This window comes from Sinocyclocheilus grahami, unplaced genomic scaffold, assembly GCF_001515645.1.
Source record: "Sinocyclocheilus grahami isolate Dianchi unplaced genomic scaffold, SAMN03320097.WGS_v1.1 scaffold80.1, whole genome shotgun sequence".
Taxonomy (NCBI): Eukaryota; Metazoa; Chordata; class Actinopteri; order Cypriniformes; family Cyprinidae; genus Sinocyclocheilus; species Sinocyclocheilus grahami.
In genome coordinates, this window is record NW_015505259.1 from 1733125 (window position 1) to 1754914 (window position 21790).

General features: G+C 39.5%; 1 pseudogene; it reads left to right on the forward strand.

Moving 5' to 3' along the window:
* Positions 1–1164: 1164 nt before the first annotated feature.
* On the forward strand, positions 1165–20694 carry LOC107586368 (probable ATP-dependent RNA helicase DDX17; annotated as a pseudogene).
* Positions 20695–21790: the final 1096 nt, after the last annotated feature.

The window sequence follows — 21790 nt, forward strand, 5'->3', positions numbered from 1 at the left end:
ATTGATCAAAATGCCAATGTCACGTGATTTCAGTAAACGAGGCTTCGTTACGTCATAACTGTTTCGAAACTTTTGAGAGGGTGCTCGCTGCAGAGCCAAATGGGAGGAGCTGGAGCTCTAGCTCCCCCTCGCTGGATGTAATGGGTGGAGCTAGACACCCAACCACTCCCTATCATTAAACATAACTCCACCCATTGGTTCACACAGAGGTGGAGCTGGACATCCAGAGAGGGGGAACTGGAGGTCATTTGGCTCTGCAGTGAGCAAATTTCAATAGTTTGGCTTTGGGGTCGATCTCTGTGAATCCATGGATCATGCGAGTTCATTGAGCTCGCCTCCCATCGGCGAACCATTGATCGTCTCTGATCTCGGATCAGTTTTATCAATTTGTAGACATTTTTAACTAGACATTTGTGTAATTAAAAGGATGATTTGTAGTCTCGTACTGGCCTGTTAAAACTCCCCATAAAACAAACAAAACAAGCCCTGCAAATTAATAATAGTTATTTTAAAAACACATATTACACAGACATTTCATATTTAATGGTATTTCATTATTTTGATTGGATTTAATATATTATACTTTCAAGAAAGCATTTGCGTTGGGTTTGTAAAAAGCAGTTTTTAATGCATGTTTTAGCCTGAGTTTTTGTTGCATGTACACAGTTTTGACCAGCAGGCGTCACCATATCACCAGCGTGCTTCGAAACAGTGAATCATTTTGCGAAGCTATTCAATTGATTCGAAGCTTTGAAAAGGTTTGTTTCTCCCATCAATAGGCTCTTGTAGGACCAAATAACATTGCATAGCTGTGTTTCATTTGTGTTTTATTTTCGTTGATTAAAACTAGATTAATCTAATACAGTCTATGTCAATGATTTAGGTAGAAATATATTTTGTGCCTCTTTGTAGCACGTGAGCGGACTAACGTTGTTTGCAAAACATAAACGTACGTCGCTCTCGACTGGTAACAGTTACTTTTCTCTGCGCTGTTGATTGATCACCAATAACAATCATTTGTGGTTATAGGAGAAAGATTCTAGCACAGTCTTATATTTTGCAGTGAATGCTATAAAACAGTTTTGCAATTGTTATGCATTTAAACTACAACGTTGTTATGCACAGACTCGTCCAGTCATCTAGTACGCAGTTAGTTTTAACAGAGGCTCATTGAGAGATTACAATCCGTTAGGTTCATCAATGTTTTGAGTTCAACCTCCGGTTTTTACGACTTCAAGCGAATTCATCACCACACTACGCGGTTTTTGTTGCGTTATTTCTGTACTCTCAATATAGACCTACGTAGAAAATGCTACGTAATTAAACGGGGGGGCCCAATTGGCTGGTTGTGGACGACATTCTACAAAACGGAGAACGCACGAAGGTATTGATTTTTTAACACAAAGCTGGCGCATTTTTCGCGAGTTTGTTTGTAGAAGTCATGCTGTAAGGATTTGCATGCAGAAACTACAGCCCAACTTTGTCGAAAACATTCTCATTGAACATACTACTTCTTCACCGATTTCACAAATACACATTTCCACAAACCAGGTAGGACCAGCGTTACTCCGTTTTGTTCTGGAGAAAACGGATTATTCTGCCGGAGTTTTACTTTACAGCAAGGTAAAGGAGATGAGAGGAAGTTCCTCATATGGAGACCGAGGACGAGACAGAGGGTGGGCCTTTATATTTAATTTATGTGTATATCAGTGTATATGGAGATGAGATTTTAGGCTAGTCATTAGGCTATTTGGTCACAGTAACAGATTTAGCTACTTGTCCATACACTCCTGGCAAACAATGTTTATCACTGGCAGGATTCAAAGTAAGGACATGAATCTTTAATAGGCCTCGCTTTGGATCCAGTCGAGTTGCCCCACTTCCACCCAAAAAGTTTGGGAATCCAGGAGATCGGCTGAGGAAGAAGAAATGGGACCTGGACCAGCTGCCCAAGTTTGAGAAAAACTTCTACAGCGAACACCCAGAGGTTCATCACATGAGTCAGGTAATAAATAGCATAATTATATATACAGTAGTCACTGTCGGCGCCACGAGGGGGGCTGAGGGGGCTCGGCCCGGCCAGGCCACCTCGGTCACTGTGCCCCCTCACCTCTGGTGCCGTCTCCGTAGTGGGCGCCTTGATTTTAGTCGGTGAGGCAAGGTACTGCCCTGGGAAGGTTCCCCAGGCTGTTAAATACACAGATTTAAAGCGAAATGTTTTCATTTCGGTTCGTTCTTAGCAAAACAATTTTTTTCGTTCAGGTTATGCAGAGCGAAATAAGAACTGTGCTGCATTTAGAAATAATTCTTATTAACTTTGCTATTATTCTTGAATTTTCAAACTGGTAACACTTTGTATTTTGCAGTTTCGAATTATGCCTTTACTGTATGACCAAAAATTACGGAGTAGTCTATTTGATGTTTCAGCTGTTTGATCACGCCAGCGCCGACCCATCAATATCCTCAACAGTATCTGCTGCCTGCCATAGTGCATATTAACCATCAGCCCTACCTGGAGAGAGGGGATGGGCCCATTGTAAGTTGCCATACAACTTTTACCTCTGTAATTAGACACTAATTAAGAACCGGAACAATGTACAATTATTTTTTGATTTACTGTCAGACCAGAATGCTTTGTTAGCACATTCTTCAATTACGCTATTTTTTTTCCTGCTCTCTGTTCTGTTTAGTGTCTTGTGTTGGCACCGACGTGTGAATTAGCCCAGCAGGTGCAGCAAGTGGCTTATGCCTATGGCAAATCATCTCGGATCAAGAGTACCTGTGTGTATGGAGGAGCCCCTAAGGGTCCACAGATCAGAGATTTAGAAAGAGGTATGGGAACTAACCCACATCTACAAAAAGTTTTTTATTTTTATTTTTTTAATACAGTAGACCTGTTGTTAATGCATACTGATATGATCATCTTTTATGGCTGCATGATAATGGATGAAATGTGACCCTGGACCACAAAACCTCAAAAACAAAAAAAGTCTTAAGGGTAAATTTTTTAAAACTGAGATTTATACATAATCTGAAAGCTGAATAAATAAGCTTTCCATTGATATATGATTTGTTAGTACAATATTTGCCTGAGATACAACTATTTGAAAATCTGGAATCTGAGGGTGCAAAAAAAATCTAAATATTGAGAAAATCACCTTTAAAATTGTCCAAATGAAGTCCTTAGCAATGGATATTACTAATCAAGATTTAAGTTTTGATATATTTACGGTAGGAAATTTACAAAATATCTTCATGGAACATGATCTTTACTTAATATCCTAATGATTTTTGGCATAAAAAAAAAATCAACAATTTTGACCCATACAATGCTTTATTGGCTATTGCTACAAATATAACCATGCTACTTATGACTGGTTTGGTCACAACCAGTGACAAATGGGTCACAAATGATAATGAAGGTTATTTTGCTCACAATTATGATCATGATTATTCTGAGAACAATTTTTATTTTATTATAAATGAACTTGAATGAAGACTATAAGGCTACATCCACACGAAGCCAGAGCTTTCCCTATCCGATCTTTTTTTCCCCCCTCGTCTCAAGAAATATCTGTCCACACGAAACTACGAACCCGATACAAAACGATGTAGTATACATGCCAGACCCTAGAGTTAAACAGTTGAGTTTTACCTTTTTCGAATCCATTTAGCCAATCTCTGGGTCTGGCGGTAGTACTTTTAGCTGTAGCTTAGCATAGATCATTGACTCTGATTAGACCGTTAGCATCTCGCTCAAAAATGCCCAAAGAGTTTCTATATTTTTCCTATTTAAAACTTGACCCTTCTGTAGTTACATCGTGTACTAAGACCGACGGAAAATGAAAAGTTGCGATTTTCTAGAATTTTCAGAGCCTGAAAATAGTCCCCAGCACGCTCCTTGTGCAAGCAGGTGGTCACGTTGGTTATGTTGACGGAAGTCAGCCTATTTTCAGGCGCTGCGTCTTATCATTAAGTTTCAGTCATGGTTATACATTCTGATTTTTGTATACAATTAATATTTCTGTGCTATCTGCCTAGGGTTCTGAATGTAAGTTTGCATATAGTACACTGAGAGGAAGTAAGGACTCTTATGGGGGGAGATCGTGGCTTCCGGTTTGGTTATGTTGTTGTGAACGGCTATGGTTGTAGTCGAATAAAGGGAGTTTTCCACTAAGTTGTATTTAATGACTAACATTGGTAGCAGAGGATGGCTAGCAATGACAGAGTCCCACCAACCTTTGACGAGGGGAAGCCATACGAAAGTTGGAAGAATGAAGTCGGAATTTGGAAATTTGGACTGGAACTTGAAAAAAGTAAACAAGCGCTCACTGTTGCTTTGGCACTGTCGGGAAGAGCGAGAGAAACGGCGAAACGGCGATCGGTAGACAATTTAAACACGGACACTGGTATGACAACTTTACTAGCGAAACTTGATGATTTGTTCCTCAAGGAAGAAAAGGACCGGACATATGAAGCTTATACAAGCTTTGATCGTATAGTGAGAGACAGTAATGTTTCCATGATAGACTATATAATCGATTTTGAACAACGCTACTCTAGGATGCGCAAGTATAAAATGGAACTAACTGATGCAGTATTAGCTTTTAAGCTGCTGGACACTGCATGCTTGGATGTGAAAGATCGACAGTTGGCTTTAACAGCATGTGCAGATCTGACTTTTGCATCAATGAAGTCGGCACTAAAGAGAATTTTCACAGGAAACGTATCTGCTAAAACAGTAGGAATTAACCAGGAAACGGCATATATAACTGAACAGAGGCGACGGAGAGGCAAGTGGTGGCCCCAGAATGACCAACAAAGGACACCATTACCTGGCACAAACCCTCTGGACAGATAAGGCCGTAGATCAAAATGTGCAGTGTGTCAAAGTACATTCCACTGGGCCAAGGACTGCCCACACAAAGGTGAGCAAATCAAACTGACTGAAGACTGTAAAGAAACTAATGTAGAGGAGTGCAACATTACTCTGTTTACAGAAGAATTACACTCTGAAGCAGAAATCCTTATGACTGAATGTTTTGGATCTGCAATAATAGACACTGCATGCACTCGAACTGTGTGTGGACAAGAATGGCTAAATCACTACATCACTGAGCTAAGTCAAATGGAGACAACCGATTTGAGGAATTCAGAAACACAAAGCCATAGATCATTTAGGTTTGGAGATGGAAAAGTGGTCCATTCCAACAGAAAGTTGAAACAAATATAACCATGCTACTTATGACTGGTTTGGTCACAACCAGTGACAAATGGGTCACAAATGATAATGAAGGTTATTTTGCTCACAATTATGATCATGATTATTCTGAGAACAATTTTTATTTTATTATAAATGAACTTGAATGAAGACTATAAGGCTACATCCACACGAAGCCAGAGCTTTCCCTATCCGATCTTTTTTTCCCCCCTCGTCTCAAGAAATATCTGTCCACACGAAACTACGAACCCGATACAAAACGATGTAGTATACATGCCAGACCAGTATGTGGCGCTGTAATTCTGCCACAGAGATGCACTAAAAACGGAGAAACGGAGAAGACTCGGACTATGCGCATAAACCTTGCGCGCAGTATACGAACAAACATGGAGCCATACATTTATTAATCTGTGTTAAAGGAACACTCCACTATTTTTGAAAATAGGCTCATTTTCCAATTCCCCTAGAGCAGGGGTAGGCAAGTTCGGTCCTAGAGAGTCGCCTTATCATTAAGTTTCAGTCATGGTTATACATTCTGATTTTTGTATACAATTAATATTTCTGTGCTATCTGCCTAGGGTTCTGAATGTAAGTTTGCATATAGTACACTGAGAGGAAGTAAGGACTCTTATGGGGGGAGATCGTGGCTTCCGGTTTGGTTATGTTGTTGTGAACGGCTATGGTTGTAGTCGAATAAAGGGAGTTTTCCACTAAGTTGTATTTAATGACTAACATTGGTAGCAGAGGATGGCTAGCAATGACAGAGTCCCACCAACCTTTGACGAGGGGAAGCCATACGAAAGTTGGAAGAATGAAGTCGGAATTTGGACTAGAGTTACGGAACTTGAAAAAAGTAAACAAGCGCTCACTGTTGCTTTGGCACTGTCGGGAAGAGCGAGAGAAACGGCGATGGAAATACCGGTAGACAATTTAAACACGGACACTGGTATGACAACTTTACTAGCGAAACTTGATGATTTGTTCCTCAAGGAAGAAAAGGACCGGACATATGAAGCTTATACAAGCTTTGATCGTATAGTGAGAGACAGTAATGTTTCCATGATAGACTATATAATCGATTTTGAACAACGCTACTCTAGGATGCGCAAGTATAAAATGGAACTAACTGATGCAGTATTAGCTTTTAAGCTGCTGGACACTGCATGCTTGGATGTGAAAGATCGACAGTTGGCTTTAACAGCATGTGCAGATCTGACTTTTGCATCAATGAAGTCGGCACTAAAGAGAATTTTCACAGGAAACGTATCTGCTAAAACAGTAGGAATTAACCAGGAAACGGCATATATAACTGAACAGAGGCGACGGAGAGGCAAGTGGTGGCCCCAGAATGACCAACAAAGGACACCATTACCTGGCACAAACCCTCTGGACAGATAAGGCCGTAGATCAAAATGTGCAGTGTGTCAAAGTACATTCCACTGGGCCAAGGACTGCCCACACAAAGGTGAGCAAATCAAACTGACTGAAGACTGTAAAGAAACTAATGTAGAGGAGTGCAACATTACTCTGTTTACAGAAGAATTACACTCTGAAGCAGAAATCCTTATGACTGAATGTTTTGGATCTGCAATAATAGACACTGCATGCACTCGAACTGTGTGTGGACAAGAATGGCTAAATCACTACATCACTGAGCTAAGTCAAATGGAGACAACCGATTTGAGGAATTCAGAAACACAAAGCCATAGATCATTTAGGTTTGGAGATGGAAAAGTGGTCCATTCCAACAGAAAGTTGAAAATTCCTGCAAAAATTGGACCGATCAAGTGCAAAATTGAGACTGAGGTTGTCCCAGCTAACATTCCATTGCTCTTAAGCAAATTCTCCTTGAAAAGAGCAGGAACAGTATTAGACATGAAAAATGAGAGAGCAGAAATGTTTAACCAACCTGTAGAACTTGAGTTTACAAGCTCTGGACATTACTGTGTAAACATAATTGACAACGAAAGTAACCCTAAAGACATGCAATGTAGTGAGCAGATCTTGGCAACTGCTAAAGAAAAAAGGGATGAGAATGAAATCCTAATAATCTCGGATAAAATTAGCTCAGCAGAAAAACATAAGCATTCTGATGAAGCTTCACAAACAATTCGGACATGCTTCTGCCCGATAAATTGCAGCGACTGCTTAACAGCTCAAGAAATAAAGATACGGAATGCAGCATCATCTTGCAAAAAATTGTGAGTGAGTGTGAGGTATGCCAAAAACACAGTAAAGCTAAATCAACGCCTGCTGTGGCCTGCCACTGGCATCACAGTACAACGAAACTGTGGCTGTAGATTTGCATGAACTTGAGCCAGGCGTGTGGTATCTCCATATCATTGATAAGTTTACTCGCTTTAGTGCAGGCAGCATTCTGACCACAAAAAGATCTTCTGAAATAGTGAAACATTTCCTCCATGACTGGATAAGCGTACATGGCCCACCCCAGAAACGGTTCAGCGACAATGGGGGAGAATTTAATAATGATGAGGTGAAAGATATGGTGGAAAACTTCAACATAGAAATAAAAACAACAGCTGCGTATAGTCCGTGAAGCAATGGACTTCTGGAGTGACACAATCAAACACTCACTGAAATCATAATGAAAGTGAAAACTAGTAATGGTTGTGATTGGCATACTGCGATGGACTGGGCTCTTATGGCAAAGAATACTATGCAAAATGTCCACGGCTACAGTCCTCATCAGCTAGTGTTTGGCCAGAATCCCAACTTACCATCTGTGCTGATTGATAAACCTCCAGCTCTAGAGGGTACCACAAAGAGTCAGTGGGTAGCAAGACGCATCTCTGCTTTACATGCATCAAGAAAGGCCTTTACGGAAGCAGAGTGCTCAGAGAGAATTTGCAGAGCGTTACAGAAGCAACTACGTCACACCGATGAGAAATATGAAATGGATAATAAAGTGTAATACAAGAGAGTGGATTGTCCAGAGTGGAAAGGACCAGGAATGGTCATTGGTCAGGATGGAGCAGTGGTATTTGTGAGACATGGAGGGACTTGCATTAGGGTACATTGTCTCAGACTGAGAAAAGTGAATACAGAAAGCGAGGATCAACATGCCACAAACAAGGACAGGAGTTTGCTGAAAGTAACAGACAGTTGACAGAAGAAACTGAGACTGCGGTGCAACAAGAGGTGAGGCAAATGGAGGACAAAAGGGGGCAGAATGAACGGCACACAAGTGACAATACAGAGACACCTAGTGGTACTAACCTGGAAACTGTTGTCAGCTTACAAAAAGGACCAATTGTAAAATACAGAGATAAAGAACCAGGTGTTTTGTGCACAGCTAAAATATTAGGGCGTGCAGGTAAAGCTACAGGTAAATATAAAAACTGGTTTAACCTGTTGCTCATTGAGCCCACTAATGTAGCAGGCAGTCTGCTGACATGTTGAATGTTGAGAATCTTCAGATTGAATCCACTGTTACTAATGCTGACTCCATTGATGTATGTGAGGATGTGTATGTAACAAAATATGTAACATTTGACTTTGCAAAACAGGAAGAGATAAAGAGTTGGAGAGATAACCATGTCTTTGAAGAAGTGAAGGATGAGGGAAAAAAGTGCATTTCAACTAGGTGGGTTTGTACCTACCAGAGCATGTGAGCGGAGCGGAGTGGTAATATTTCCTTAAGAGCGCAGAGCGCCTTTCTGAAGATTCCGCTCCGCTTGCTCAAAACGCTCAGCGCCGCTCGCTCAACCCAGAATGCCGTTTGGTGATTTGCTTGTTCGAGATCGAGAATCTGTAGAGATCGAGAATAGTAGAGCAGTTATGGAGTTCAGATATTGTTTCAATGAAGTTGCAAGCCTTATACATAAATGTAAAGTAAAAAATCTAAGTTAAGAATAAGCAGGGAGAAGAAACTGAGAGGGAGTGCGGGGAGAGTTAGTAAAGATTCATATTGGAATCTGAAGCGGCACATTGCCAGAAAGCACGAGGATGTGCTACGCAAACATGGTGCCGCAAAAGGTGAGCTAGTTACATACCATAATAAATGAATAAACAGGTAGGCTAAGGTTATATTCGGTTGTACGGAGCCCCGATCATGACATGCAGACAATCACGGCCAACGAATTTAGAATAGGCTAGTTCCCTTTTATGCTAGGACTACATTATGGCCACGGATTAAGTATTTGTTCTCTTGTTTAGGATTAGCTGCCACGAATTCATTAGTTCGTTAATTCGTTCATTCCCTATAGTAGGCCTAAATCGTGGAACGAATTATGATATTTCGTAATTACTTATTAAAATCATTATTACTTAAAATTAATAAATAATAATAAATAAATGTAAAAAATAATACACATGCTCTGGTACCTACAAAGAGATATTGAAGGGGTTTGTACCCAAAGCTCGTCTTGTTGCTAGAGGTTTCGAAGAAATTGAGGTGTCAGAACTCAAAAAGGACTCACCAACATGTACTTCAGAGTCTCTTCGGCTTCTTGTGGCAGTGATTTGTCAAAGACAGTGGACGCTTAACTCCATGGATATAAAATCTGCATTTCTACAGGGAATGGAGCTGACCCATGACCTTTATATCAAACCTCCTCCTGAGGCCAACAATGAAGGAAAACTATGGAAGCTTGAGTGTGTGTATGGTTTGGCCGATGCTTCACTCTACTGGTATACTAGAGTGAAGGAGATTGTCATGAGGTCAGGAGGAACAATGTCCCAAGTAGACCCTGCTGTGTTCTATTGGCTAGATCAGGACTGCACTGTGACTGGGGTACTTGCTTGCCATGTGGATGACTTCATATGGGGAGGCACACAAAGTTTCTCCACAACAGTAATACCTCATCTCAGATCCATGTTTCAAGTTGGGCGTGAGGAGTGTGACAGCTTCTGTTACGTGGGAATAAACTTTGAGACTGTGGACAATAAAATGCAGGTACATCAGGATAACTACATGAAGCATATGCAGCCCATACATTTGGATCCTTCTCGAGCTGTGGAACAAGACTCTCCTCTTTGTGAGGAGGAAAAAGATTGACTAAGGTCCAAGGTAGGCCAAATTCTCTGGGCTGCAAGGCAGAGCAGGCCTGATGTAATGTTTGATGCCAGCAGCTTAGCGTCAAACATAAAAAATGCAACTGTGCAGACTATTCATGAAGCAAACAGAATAGTGTGTAAACTGAAGTCCAAAAAGGTAGTTCTGTACTTCCAATACCTGGGCAAAGACAGTGCGCTCAAGATGGTTCTATACAGTGATGCCTCATTTGGAAATCTTTCTGATGGGGGAACTCAAGGTGGGCATCTAATTGTTCTCATGGGAGAAAATGGGAAGTTCTCTCCCCTTTCCTGGCAGTCAAAAAGATTTAAGAGGATTGTGCGAAGCACTCTTGCTGGTGAAACATTGGCAATGTCAGATGGAATTGACAATGCAATATTTCTGACCACACTGTTCTCTGAGCTGACTACTGGTGACACTGAACATGCTATACCAATAATCTGTGTCACTGACAATCATTCAGTTGTTGATGCACTGAAGTCCACAAAATCAGTTACTGCGTCTGGAAATAAGGCAAGGCAAGTTTATTTGTATAGAACATTTCATACACAATAATAATTCAAAGTGCTTTACATAAAAGAAAAGAAAAAAATAATCACAACAATAAAACAAGGAATTTAAAAACTTTGAAAATGATTAAAAAAATTGATTTAAGAGGTTTAAAATGAATTTAAGAAAACGATTATACATAAAATATAGTGTAATCAGTTCGGACATCGCACAGTGCTCATTCAATAAATGCACAGCTAAACAGATGAGTTTTGAGTCTAGATTTAAATGTGACTAATGTTTTAGCACATCTGATCTCTTCTGGAAGCTGATTCCAACTGCGGGCGGCATAATAACTAAAAGCAGACTCCCCTTGTTTTGTGTGAACCCTTGGTATTTCTAACTGACTCGATCCTAATGATCTGAGTGGTCTGTTAGGTTTATATTCAGTGAAATAAGCAGCATCAAAGAACTTATTCAAACACTAAAGGTTGAACGAGTGCTGTAGTATAATACAAAAGAACAACTTGCAGACTGCCTTACAAAAAGGGGCATCACCACTGCAATTACTTAAGGCACTTAGTGAAGGACAATGGAAGCTCTATTAAAAAAAGGCATGAGTCATGTAAAAAAGGAGCTGATAATAATTAACTGTTAAAACAGGTTATTTTATGTTAATGTTTTGTTGTTTTACAATGAGAGCTCCTAGGGCATGTGCTGAATATTGAAATATATATACATATATTTTAGGGATGCACGATAAATCGCATGCGATATTTACCAAAAATATTATTTTATACGATATTTAAATTAAAAAATAGTGCGAATATGAACGTGGTTTTGCGCCACTCGTCAGTGAACAACGGCTCTGTGTAGTTAATGCTGCTCAATGTGAAAGCACGCACGTGATTGAGATTTACCGCTGATTACAGAACCGGCTTTCTGACAAGATGCGCATTAAATATCGCATGCGATTTATCGTGCAGTAAAAATATCGTATATATTTTTTTTTAAGAAGAGATGGAGTTGAAGTTTCAGTCATGGTTATACATTCTGATTTTTGTATACATTTAATATTTCTGTGCTATCTGCCTAGGTTTCTGAATGTAAGTTTGCATATAGTACACTGAGAGGAAGTAAGGACTCTTATGGGGGGAGATTGCAGCTTCCGGTTTGGTTGTTGTTGTGAACGGCTATGGTTGTAGTCGAATAAAAGGAGTTTTCCACTAAGTTGTATTTGATGACTAACAATCATTGCGCTTGCTGCACCTATGGTACGGCAGCAAAGTTCTTTGATTATTACGCCGGAATGAGAGTATAGTTCCTAGCCATATCGGCCTAGAAAATCGCAACTTTTCATTTTCTGTCGGGCTTAGTACACGATCTAACTACAGAAGAGTCAAGTTTTAAATAGGAAAAATATAGAAACTCTTTGGTCATTTTTGAGTGAGATGCTAACGGTCAAATCAGATTCCATGATCTATGCTAAGCTACAGCTAAAAGTGCTACCGCCAGACCTGGAGATCGGCTGAATGGATTCGAAAGCGGTAAAACTCAACTGTTTAACTCTAGGGGAGTTGGAAAATGAGCCTATTGTCAAAAATAGTGTAGTGTTCCTTTAATGTTAGTTAATAAAAACACAATTGTTCAGTGTTTGCTCATGTTTTTGTTGCCGTTACGTGACGTAGCGGTGTCTATAGGGGCGAGACGTGGGCTGATGACGTCATCGTTTCAGAAAATATACGGATTCGCTGTCCACACGAAAACGCAAGGGTGGCGTTTTCAGATTTATCCACTCTGGGACCCGGTTTAAAAAAATATCGGTTTCACTCTCCCAAAACGCCGGATCCGTGTGGACGAAACGCCTATACGATACAAAATGTATGCGTATACAGCTAAACGCACCTCTGTGTGGACGGGGACTAAATGTACGTACTTAAAGCCTTTGCCAGTAAAAATTGCACACCTGGTCAGTTTGACCAAATGAGCTGTACATTTTCTTTTTTTTATCCTTCTAGAAAATAAAATTCTGCTCTCCCAATTTAATAAATTATATCCCATGAATAATTTACTGGAATGCACTAAATTTAGACTTAAATATATTACTACAATAATATTTAAGACATCTGTAATGTTGCTGTAGAAAGACTAATTTGAGCTTTTGGGGTTAGTCTCGTTCTGCTTTTCGTTTTTTATGTTTAATGATAAAGGGTTGAGGAGAATAACATCACCTCATTATACCCCTGCTTTAGAAAATTATATTTTGGAAATTCTAAGTCTGTTGTTAGATTTATAAAACAAACCTTTAAACAAGTTCATTGGCAGTTGCTGATTGTCAACATTTTAATGGAAGTTACTCCCATAAATCGTGCAAAGTGTAATGGGATCTAGGAAAAAGGTGGATAGAGCTGTCGTTCTCAACCCTCTTTATGAACAAGTGTAATAGGAACTGTGATCATTTTCGGATGAATTGACCAGCAAGAGCTTTTCTTTAAATAAACATTGTTTGACTTTCTAAAGGTGTTGAAATCTGCATTGCCACACCTGGCCGTCTAATCGATTTCCTGGAGGCAGGAAAAACCAACCTGCGCCGTTGCACCTACTTGGTGCTGGATGAGGCTGATCGTATGTTGGACATGGGATTTGAACCTCAAATCCGCAAAATTGTTGACTAAATTAGAGTAAGTACAGTACAGTATTTGACAGTTCATGAATGTTAAAATTAAATACACGTTCTTGCTGCCCATAATCTATCTATATATATATATATATATATATATATATACATACAGTGCACACACAAATATTATGTAAACACACATTTTGCATTTAGTTTTCTGCTATTCCTGTTTCCTTCAGCCTGACAGACAGACTCTTATGTAGAGTGCTACCTGGCCTAAAGAAGTTCGTCAGCTGGCTGAAGAATTCCTCCATGACTATGTCCAAATTAATATAGGAGCTCTAGAATTGAGCGCAAACCACAACATGTTTGCAACATACCTGCAGATAGTGGATGTCTGCATGGAGAATGAGAAAGACAACAAGTAAGCTGATTTACCAGTCATGTCTCTAATAAAGTATTGGATATGACTTTTTGAGATTTAATTTATTCAGGTATTGTGATTTGTATTGGTTTAATTTCCTGTTTGCCTGTACAAATCAAGATGAAAATATTTCAAAGAAATGTTTTTGTGCTTTAAGGCTGATTCAGCTGATGGAGGAAATCATGGCTGAAAAGGAGAACAAAACCATCATCTTTGTCGAGACAAAGAAACGTTGTGATGAACTTACTCGAAGGATGCGAAGAGTTGGGTGAGACAGATCTTTATAATCCCTCATATAAAAAAAAAAAAAGTTTTTTTTATAAAAATCAGATAAAATGCTGATGTAATGTATATTGTGTCTTTATCCAGGTGGCCTGCAATGTGTATTCATGGTGACAAGAGCCAACCAGAGAGAGACTGGGTACTATCAGGTAAAGTTTTTAAGCTTCATATTTTATTAAAGGGGTCATATGATGCGATTTCAAGTTTTCCTTTCTATTTGGAGTGTTAAAAGCTGATTGGGCATAGATAAGATCCCTGAAGTTGCAAAGACTAAAGTCTCAAAACCAAAGAGATATTCTAAAACGCCTCGTTCTAACACGCCCCCACATATCTACATAACTATGTGGAAATATTTGCATAATGCCGCCCAAATGTTCACTCAAAGAAAGGCAGCGTGGGTTCAGTAATACAGTTAGTGTTGAAGCAGCCATGTCAGGGAGACGCTGTGTGTTTCTAGGCGAAAGCAAAAGCACTTTATTTGGCCTTCCAGAAGTAGATGCATTTAGGAATCTTTAAGATTACTTACAACAGAACAGCAATGCATTTTATGGACGACCGTTTCGTGAACCTAGGAGAGGAGGTAATTCTGACTTTGCTATGACAATCTGGCGCTTCTGAATCAGCTACTGTTTTGTTATTAGTTTAAGTATTTGCTACTGACTGGTCAAATGCGGAGTTTTGCGCATCGTGTGTGTGTGTGTGTGTGTGTGTGTGTGCGAGCGAGCGAGAGAGAGAGAGTGCGAGCGAGAGCTGTGTACTGCAAACACATACCAGCTTCATCACTGTGTCTGTCACGTGACTCTGTTCCCCTTTTGGGCTTGAACTGATGGTAAAACTAATGACATTATTTACTGTCTTTACATTTATTTTGAAAGATGAAGCTCACGATTATGGTAAGGGGCGTTACATTTCCGACGAGTGCTTGCGGTGTTCGGCCAATCACAATGCACTGGGTCAGCTGGCCAATCAGAGCAGACTGCGCTTGTCGGAAGGAGGGACTTTGTAGAAAACGAAGCGTTTGAGAGAGGCGGGGCATAGAGGACCTACAATAATGTACAGTATTTGAAAAATGTGTTTTTTGAACATTGAAGCATGTCAACATATTCTGTTACACCAAATACACAAAATAATGATCTTTAAAAAAGCATCATATGACCCCTTTAAAGAAGGCTGTCACAGTTTGGCCTGCCTGTTCTCATTGTGTTGCACCTTGTATTTCCAGAGTTCCGCAGTGGAAAAGCTCCAATTTTGATTGCTACTGACGTTGCCTCACGGGGTCTGGGTATGTTCTGATACTTCATACTTAATCAGAACCATTTATGTTTTGATATCCACTAAATAATTCAGACAGTATTTAGAGAGAACACACTGACAACTATAACATTGATACATAGTCACATATTTTTAGTTTTAAAATTTGTTGACGACATCTCAATTTTTTGTGCTAACAGAGAGAGACACTGGTTAAGCAGATGTCATTTCCACAAACACAGGGCTGCAAACTGCTCATCTTTTTGGAGAAGTTTGTTGTTTTGCAATCAAAATTGGTCACTCTCTTGATTTGTGCTATAAGGTTTGACTTTCATAGCTTTAACCCTAGAATCGCAAAATCATAAAAACTGATTCAAATGTGTTTGAAACTTATTCTTTCACAAAAATTTCAGATGAAACATGTCTTCTGATATGTAATTGTCTCACCTCTTTGACCACTTATGTTTTTGCATCCCTGCAATCAACTAATCAAACAGTGTTTATAAGTTAGTTACAGACACCTAAATGATCACTAAAGTACTATGATGAATATTGACAGTGCAATTAAGCACCCCAACGTCATACAGTGGGGAAAAAAAGTATTTAGTCAGCCACCAATTGTGCAAGTTCTCCCACTTAAAAAGATGAGAGAGGCCTGTAATTTTCATCATAGGTATACCTCAACTATGAGAGACAAAATGAGAAAAGAAAATCACATTGTAGGAACAATGTATCAGTAACATATCAATGAAACTTGGTTCATTCCTCAGTCTAAGAGAACATTGGGGGAATTTAAAACCTACCTTTGAAAAGGTGAAGGGGTGTTTTCACTGAAAACTAATTGCAATGGCTCATTCATTTTCAAAGTTTGTAGTTTCCACTAGTGGTCGACCGATATGTTTTGTTTTTTTACTACCGATGCCGATATCTTGGAAAGTAGGGTAGCAGATGGCAGATATAAAGCCGATATAATTTAATTTATTTTTAAAAAATCTGAAATCATTTGAAAATGGATTAAAAATAATTGTGTAAAATAAACATACTTATACTTTAGAAGACAAAGCATTTTTCACAAATAAATAAATATTTAATAAAAATCAAATTAAAAAGGAAATAAACACTGCAATCAACAGGGCACGCAGTATTCTGGGAAGTTTGTGTGCATTGGGAATAGGGCTGGGCAAAAAAAAATATTTTTTAATTAATCGTTTTTTTTAAATGACATCGATTAGATATCTAGGGTGACCATACGTGCCATTTCCCCAGGAAGCGTCCTGCCAGGATTTCTATATTGCCTAAAATATCTAGGTTTTGGCTTTGTTTGCGTGTGCAGATCGATCGGTGTGTATGACATCAAAATATCATACAGACGGTTCCTTATGCTTTCAAAATGCTCTCGAGGTATTTTGATGTCATACACCGATCGGTCTGCACACGCAAACAAAGCCAAAACCTAGATATTTTAGGCAATATAGAAATCCTGGCCAGGACGCGTCCTGGGAAAATGGCACGTATGGTCACCCTAAGATATCGATTCTCAAAAGCCGCGAATCGATCTTTTCCGGGTTTTATTTGAGCATATTTAAAACAAGATCGGATTAACGTCAATCTTATCATTAGTCTTCTCCACTAGATGTCACCCTTATTTACCTTGCGCGATGTTACAACAGAAAGCCTGTCATTCATTCAGCACTTATCATGGCCACACGCATGATTCGCAATGCTCAGGTGAAATGCTATAGTAATACTATAAATCTGTGGAAGCATTTGATATCACGCATAAAGCGCCATGATTTCCGCAATGAATGAATGGCGGATGGTGCGGCGCACTTTGTTTACTACACACATACTAAAGCGCGGATGACGCTCGAGGTGTTTTCAGCTTCTGCCATCTCACTATATGATGATATGAACACGAATGTCATCTCCAGCTGCTCTGAGAGTCACTTCCTTAGCATTTTACCTTTTCATTTGAGAAAACTACCGTCATATCACGTACACAGCAGCTGTAAGTTCTTCACGGCAACCCGTCAAAATAAAGTTTAGTTTAACGTTAAACTGTCAGAATATATTATTATTTAGCAGTCTGAAGACTCAATGCTACTACTGCTAATAAATATTAATAAATATTTGTTTTTAAAGGAATAATCACATCTGTTTTATTTTTAATTTTAAGAGTAAACATGTGTTGTGCAGCACTTTGTTTGCCAAAAAAATAAAAGGGTTTAATTTTCATTATAAATTAAATTAATGTTTTATGCCTTCATCTAATTACCAGAAAAATTATAATAATTTTATAGGGCCCTACTATTGTTTATAAAGGACCCTATACAAAAAAAAGAATAGGTTTAAAATACAGGCATGTGGTTCTTAATTTCTTTTTGTTAATTCACTATTTGTAAACTGATGTTTACTGTTAATTTTTTAGAAATATCAATAGCATTTTTATTAAAACTATATTCACTGAATGTAATAAAAAAAAATTTAAAAACCCGAGAATCGAATCTAATCGAGAGCTTGCGAATCGAAATCAAATCGAATCGGGATATCTGAATCGATACCCAGCCCTAATTGGGAATCTAATGTTTTTTTCCAAATAAAGCCAAGGTAACACTCATTTTACATACAGCATGCAATGAAAATGACATGAATATGACAGTGGGCAAATGCATAAAGCGCAGCATAATTTGAAATCACTAACTTAGTTTAAAGTTTGTGGATCGCACGTCTCCTGTCAAGCTGAACTCTCCTCCTGTCAGCATTCAATTTGCACGGACCGACCGTCACCCAGAGAACACGCGATCATGCAGGTCACATGCACACTTCACAAGATCTCACAACTGGATCCGACTAAGTTGGCAAGGTTTGTGAAATTAATTGTTCATTAGTCATTCAAAGATTTGTTTAAATTATATAAATGCGTATTTGCTGAATGTTGACGGCAAATTAGAAAGTATTACAATGTTTGTCTTTCTATTACTAATAATATTAAAGCAATCGTTATAATACTTTTTTTGTATACATTTTAATTCCTTAGTTTAACAGCTCTATCTGATTATTAGATAGACTTCTATCCATATTAGACAGAACTGAACGACAACAGCGAACAAGAGGGAGATTGTGAGCACTGTGTGCTCAGGTGCTGCCTTTCTCAGCGCCGTCAAAATAAAAGTCCCGTCTTGAACACATCAGCCGATGCCGATATTAGAAAAATGCCAAATATCGGCCGATATTATCGGTCAACCACTAGTTCCCACCAATGTGATCTTTGGTGATGCAACAGAGTTGAGTGGACCTCAACTTCATAAAAATGAGCTGTGAATCGTTGTAAAAACGTAGCTGTGATCCACCACCTGATACATTTGGATAGTCATTAGACAAGTAGGAATACTCTCTAGCAACCAACAGCCCATAGACTCAGAGACCGCCCACATCTTGTGATTTAATCACTATCAGTTTGAATACCCCTTTTACTTTTGTTTAGCTCCGGCTTGATGAACCGAGTGAGAAGAACACTGTATTACATGTGCTTAAACGCTCTGGTATACTTCATTTTCCACATTCTACTCCATCTCACGCATAGTTGAGCATTCAAGCCTTCCACTGGTGAATCTCTCGTTTTAATCACTCAAATCACTTGTACATTGGCTGTTGTCTGCGCACAAGTCTGCACAGTATTTGTGGACATCAGTAGGCTGTGTTGAGGACAAAAATTGTCACATAGATTGTCCACAATATGGTGCAAAATGCGGACAAGTGAAGTATACTTTGGGCTTAAGATTTGTCAGACTTTAGTTAGTCTTTGTTTAGAGGATAGACATTAGGAACAGAAGTTTTTAATGCATGGTGCTTAAATTTAAAATAATCACCTGAATTTTACTTGCCGTTGTTTTGCATTCTCTTTGTATGGACTTTAATGCTTTCTTTCACTTACAGTTGGAAAAACATCACGTACAGTACATTTTATAATCATTGGGTTGAATAATTTTACCTTTGGCAATTTTTTTTAAAAATTTTTCCCCTCTCTCTTCACTTCACCCTATCCTTTCCTCTCTTAGCTTTTCTTCCATGCCTTCTCTTGTTTTGAGCAATATACATATTTATTATTTATTAACTGTCGGGTTCAAATTTAATTATAAAAATGACTCTGGGCTGACGGTGACTGATTGGAGGGATGCGTTGTCTGTTTCCACATCCACAAGCTGTTCCAAAGATGTTAAAGGTGTGCTGTCTGTTTCTTGTTACTGATGTAAAAACCCTCACGCACGTGGGGCTCACCTGCTCGCTGTTGACCCTAGCACGGATCTAGGGGAGCTGCTATCCTTCCCTCCTCTTCCCTGGGTCCTAATGCCAGTCTTCTTCCTGAACAAATGTGTACACGTGTCCAGTTATTTCAGTTATTTCCAGATGTTAATCAGTAGTCATGGTCATAATACAGTTGGTCAGAACTTTTATTGATTTTTCCCCCCCCCTCAGAAATATTTTGTTTAATTTGTGAACTTTTTTTTTTTTTAATCATTCATATTTTTATGAGATCATTGTTAACCCAGATATTAGATATTGCTATTTTGTTTTGTTTGGGTTATGCCAGAGGGTCTTACACTATTATTGTTCTTTTTCCCCTTCAGGATTTTTGACTTCCTAACTGGCAGCCCAGGCATGCTGTGCTAATTTGACACAGTGGCCTCCCTCTACCATGTAACCAGAGTTCTATCAGACACTAGCACAGGTCTTGCTATGGATAGACTCCCTCAGCTGTTCCCATATTTATCTGTAGTCTTAAGGGCTAGTGGCATCAACAAGCTTACTTTTTTTAAAAACATTTTTACCTCAAACAAACTCTGGATTGGCCATTAAAAAAAGCCTCAAAGGATATTATGGCCCTTCAGAGCTCTGTTAGATTCCAGGAAAGTCGGCCCCTAAGATAGATCTGGGGCCGAATGGCCATGGAGAGAGGGAGAGAGAAAGTTAAGGGTGCTGGATACAGTCCGGTCCAGTTTGTGGAGGCCCTGCAACCCAGCGAGAGAGAGAGAACTGGGGCAGAGCTGGTTCTGCTCCCACCTGGCGTTGCTGGGACAGGGCTGAGGGTGAAGGGGGGGGCAGCTCAGCGCATGAGCCCACATATTAACCTCTTCCTCTTGGGCCGCTCCACGGGACCCAGGACTGATCCCAGCCAAGAGTAACCTAACCTAGGGTAAGTACCTGATCATGCCCTAGTCACTGCCCTGTTCTTGAGAACTGTTTCCATAGTGTGGCAAATGTCCTTTAAGTATGTTTAAACGTGTGTGTGGTAAGTGCCATGGTATATTAGACCATTATTGTACTGTATATGACTATATTTAGCACATTGCATTTTTATTTAGATTTCTAAAATATCTATCATTATCACTTTCTAAAAGGAGACCGTTTTCTTTTAGGGTCAATAGCAGTGTTGTTAGAGCCCCTTTTGAACTGTAATGAGAAACAGACTTTTAAGATGTTGTGTCCAGAAAAAAGAAAAATCACCTTTGTTTAACAAACTCCTGACATTCTCATCTTTAAAGGGATAGTTCACCCAAAAGTGAAAATTCTGTCATTAATTATTCACCCTCATGTCGTTTCAAACTTGTAAGACCTTCGTTCATCTTCGGAACATAAATTAAGATATTTTTGATGGAATCTGAGAGCTGTCTGACCCTGCTTAGACAGAAACGCAACTGAAATGTTACCAAGTCCATCAAGTCCTGGGGCAGCAGGGATGGACGAAACAACTACAACTCAGGAACCTCCTACAACAGTGGAGGAGGTGACCAATACCAGAGCTGTGGGGGTGGAGGAGGGGGGCAGTATGGCTCCAGAGGGAGAGGCTCGCATCCAGGTGGGGGTGCAGGAGGGCAAGATCAGGCTGGACCTCCCCAAGGTCTGTTTGGAGCGCCTCCACCAACCCCTCCTCAGTCTGGGCCGGGTCCGCAACCACTCATGGCTCAGCCGTTCCCTCCTCCACCACAGCCTATCATGGGGTTCATGGGTCCTGGGCCATACCCATTTGCCTCACCACCACCACCACCACCCCTTCCTCCTCCTCCTAAAAAGTAGCATCCAGAGGCTTTGCTGCCTTTAAAATGTTTCTTCTTGTTGTAATAGTAACCTGCCGTTTCCAGTCTGAACTTTTGAATATAGCTGTGTAATCCATGGTGTACTCTTTATTTTCCATTGTGTTGTCGTAGAAAAGGATGGCTTTGCATTTAATCAAGCCAGTGTTCCACGGTCTTGAGTGAAGTGCTTGCCATCCAATACAATGCTTTTTAGTTCTGTGGTTATCAAATCTGGTCCCTAAAGTGAAACCAGTTAGGAACAATCTTTAGTTATCTTGACTTTTTTTTGTGTATTTTCCTAAATAAAATAGTTCATCTTTTGATTACAGTTGGTCAGTACTGAATGATTGTTGATGTTTTAAATACTTAAGAGTTCCACCCTCCAGTGGCATCA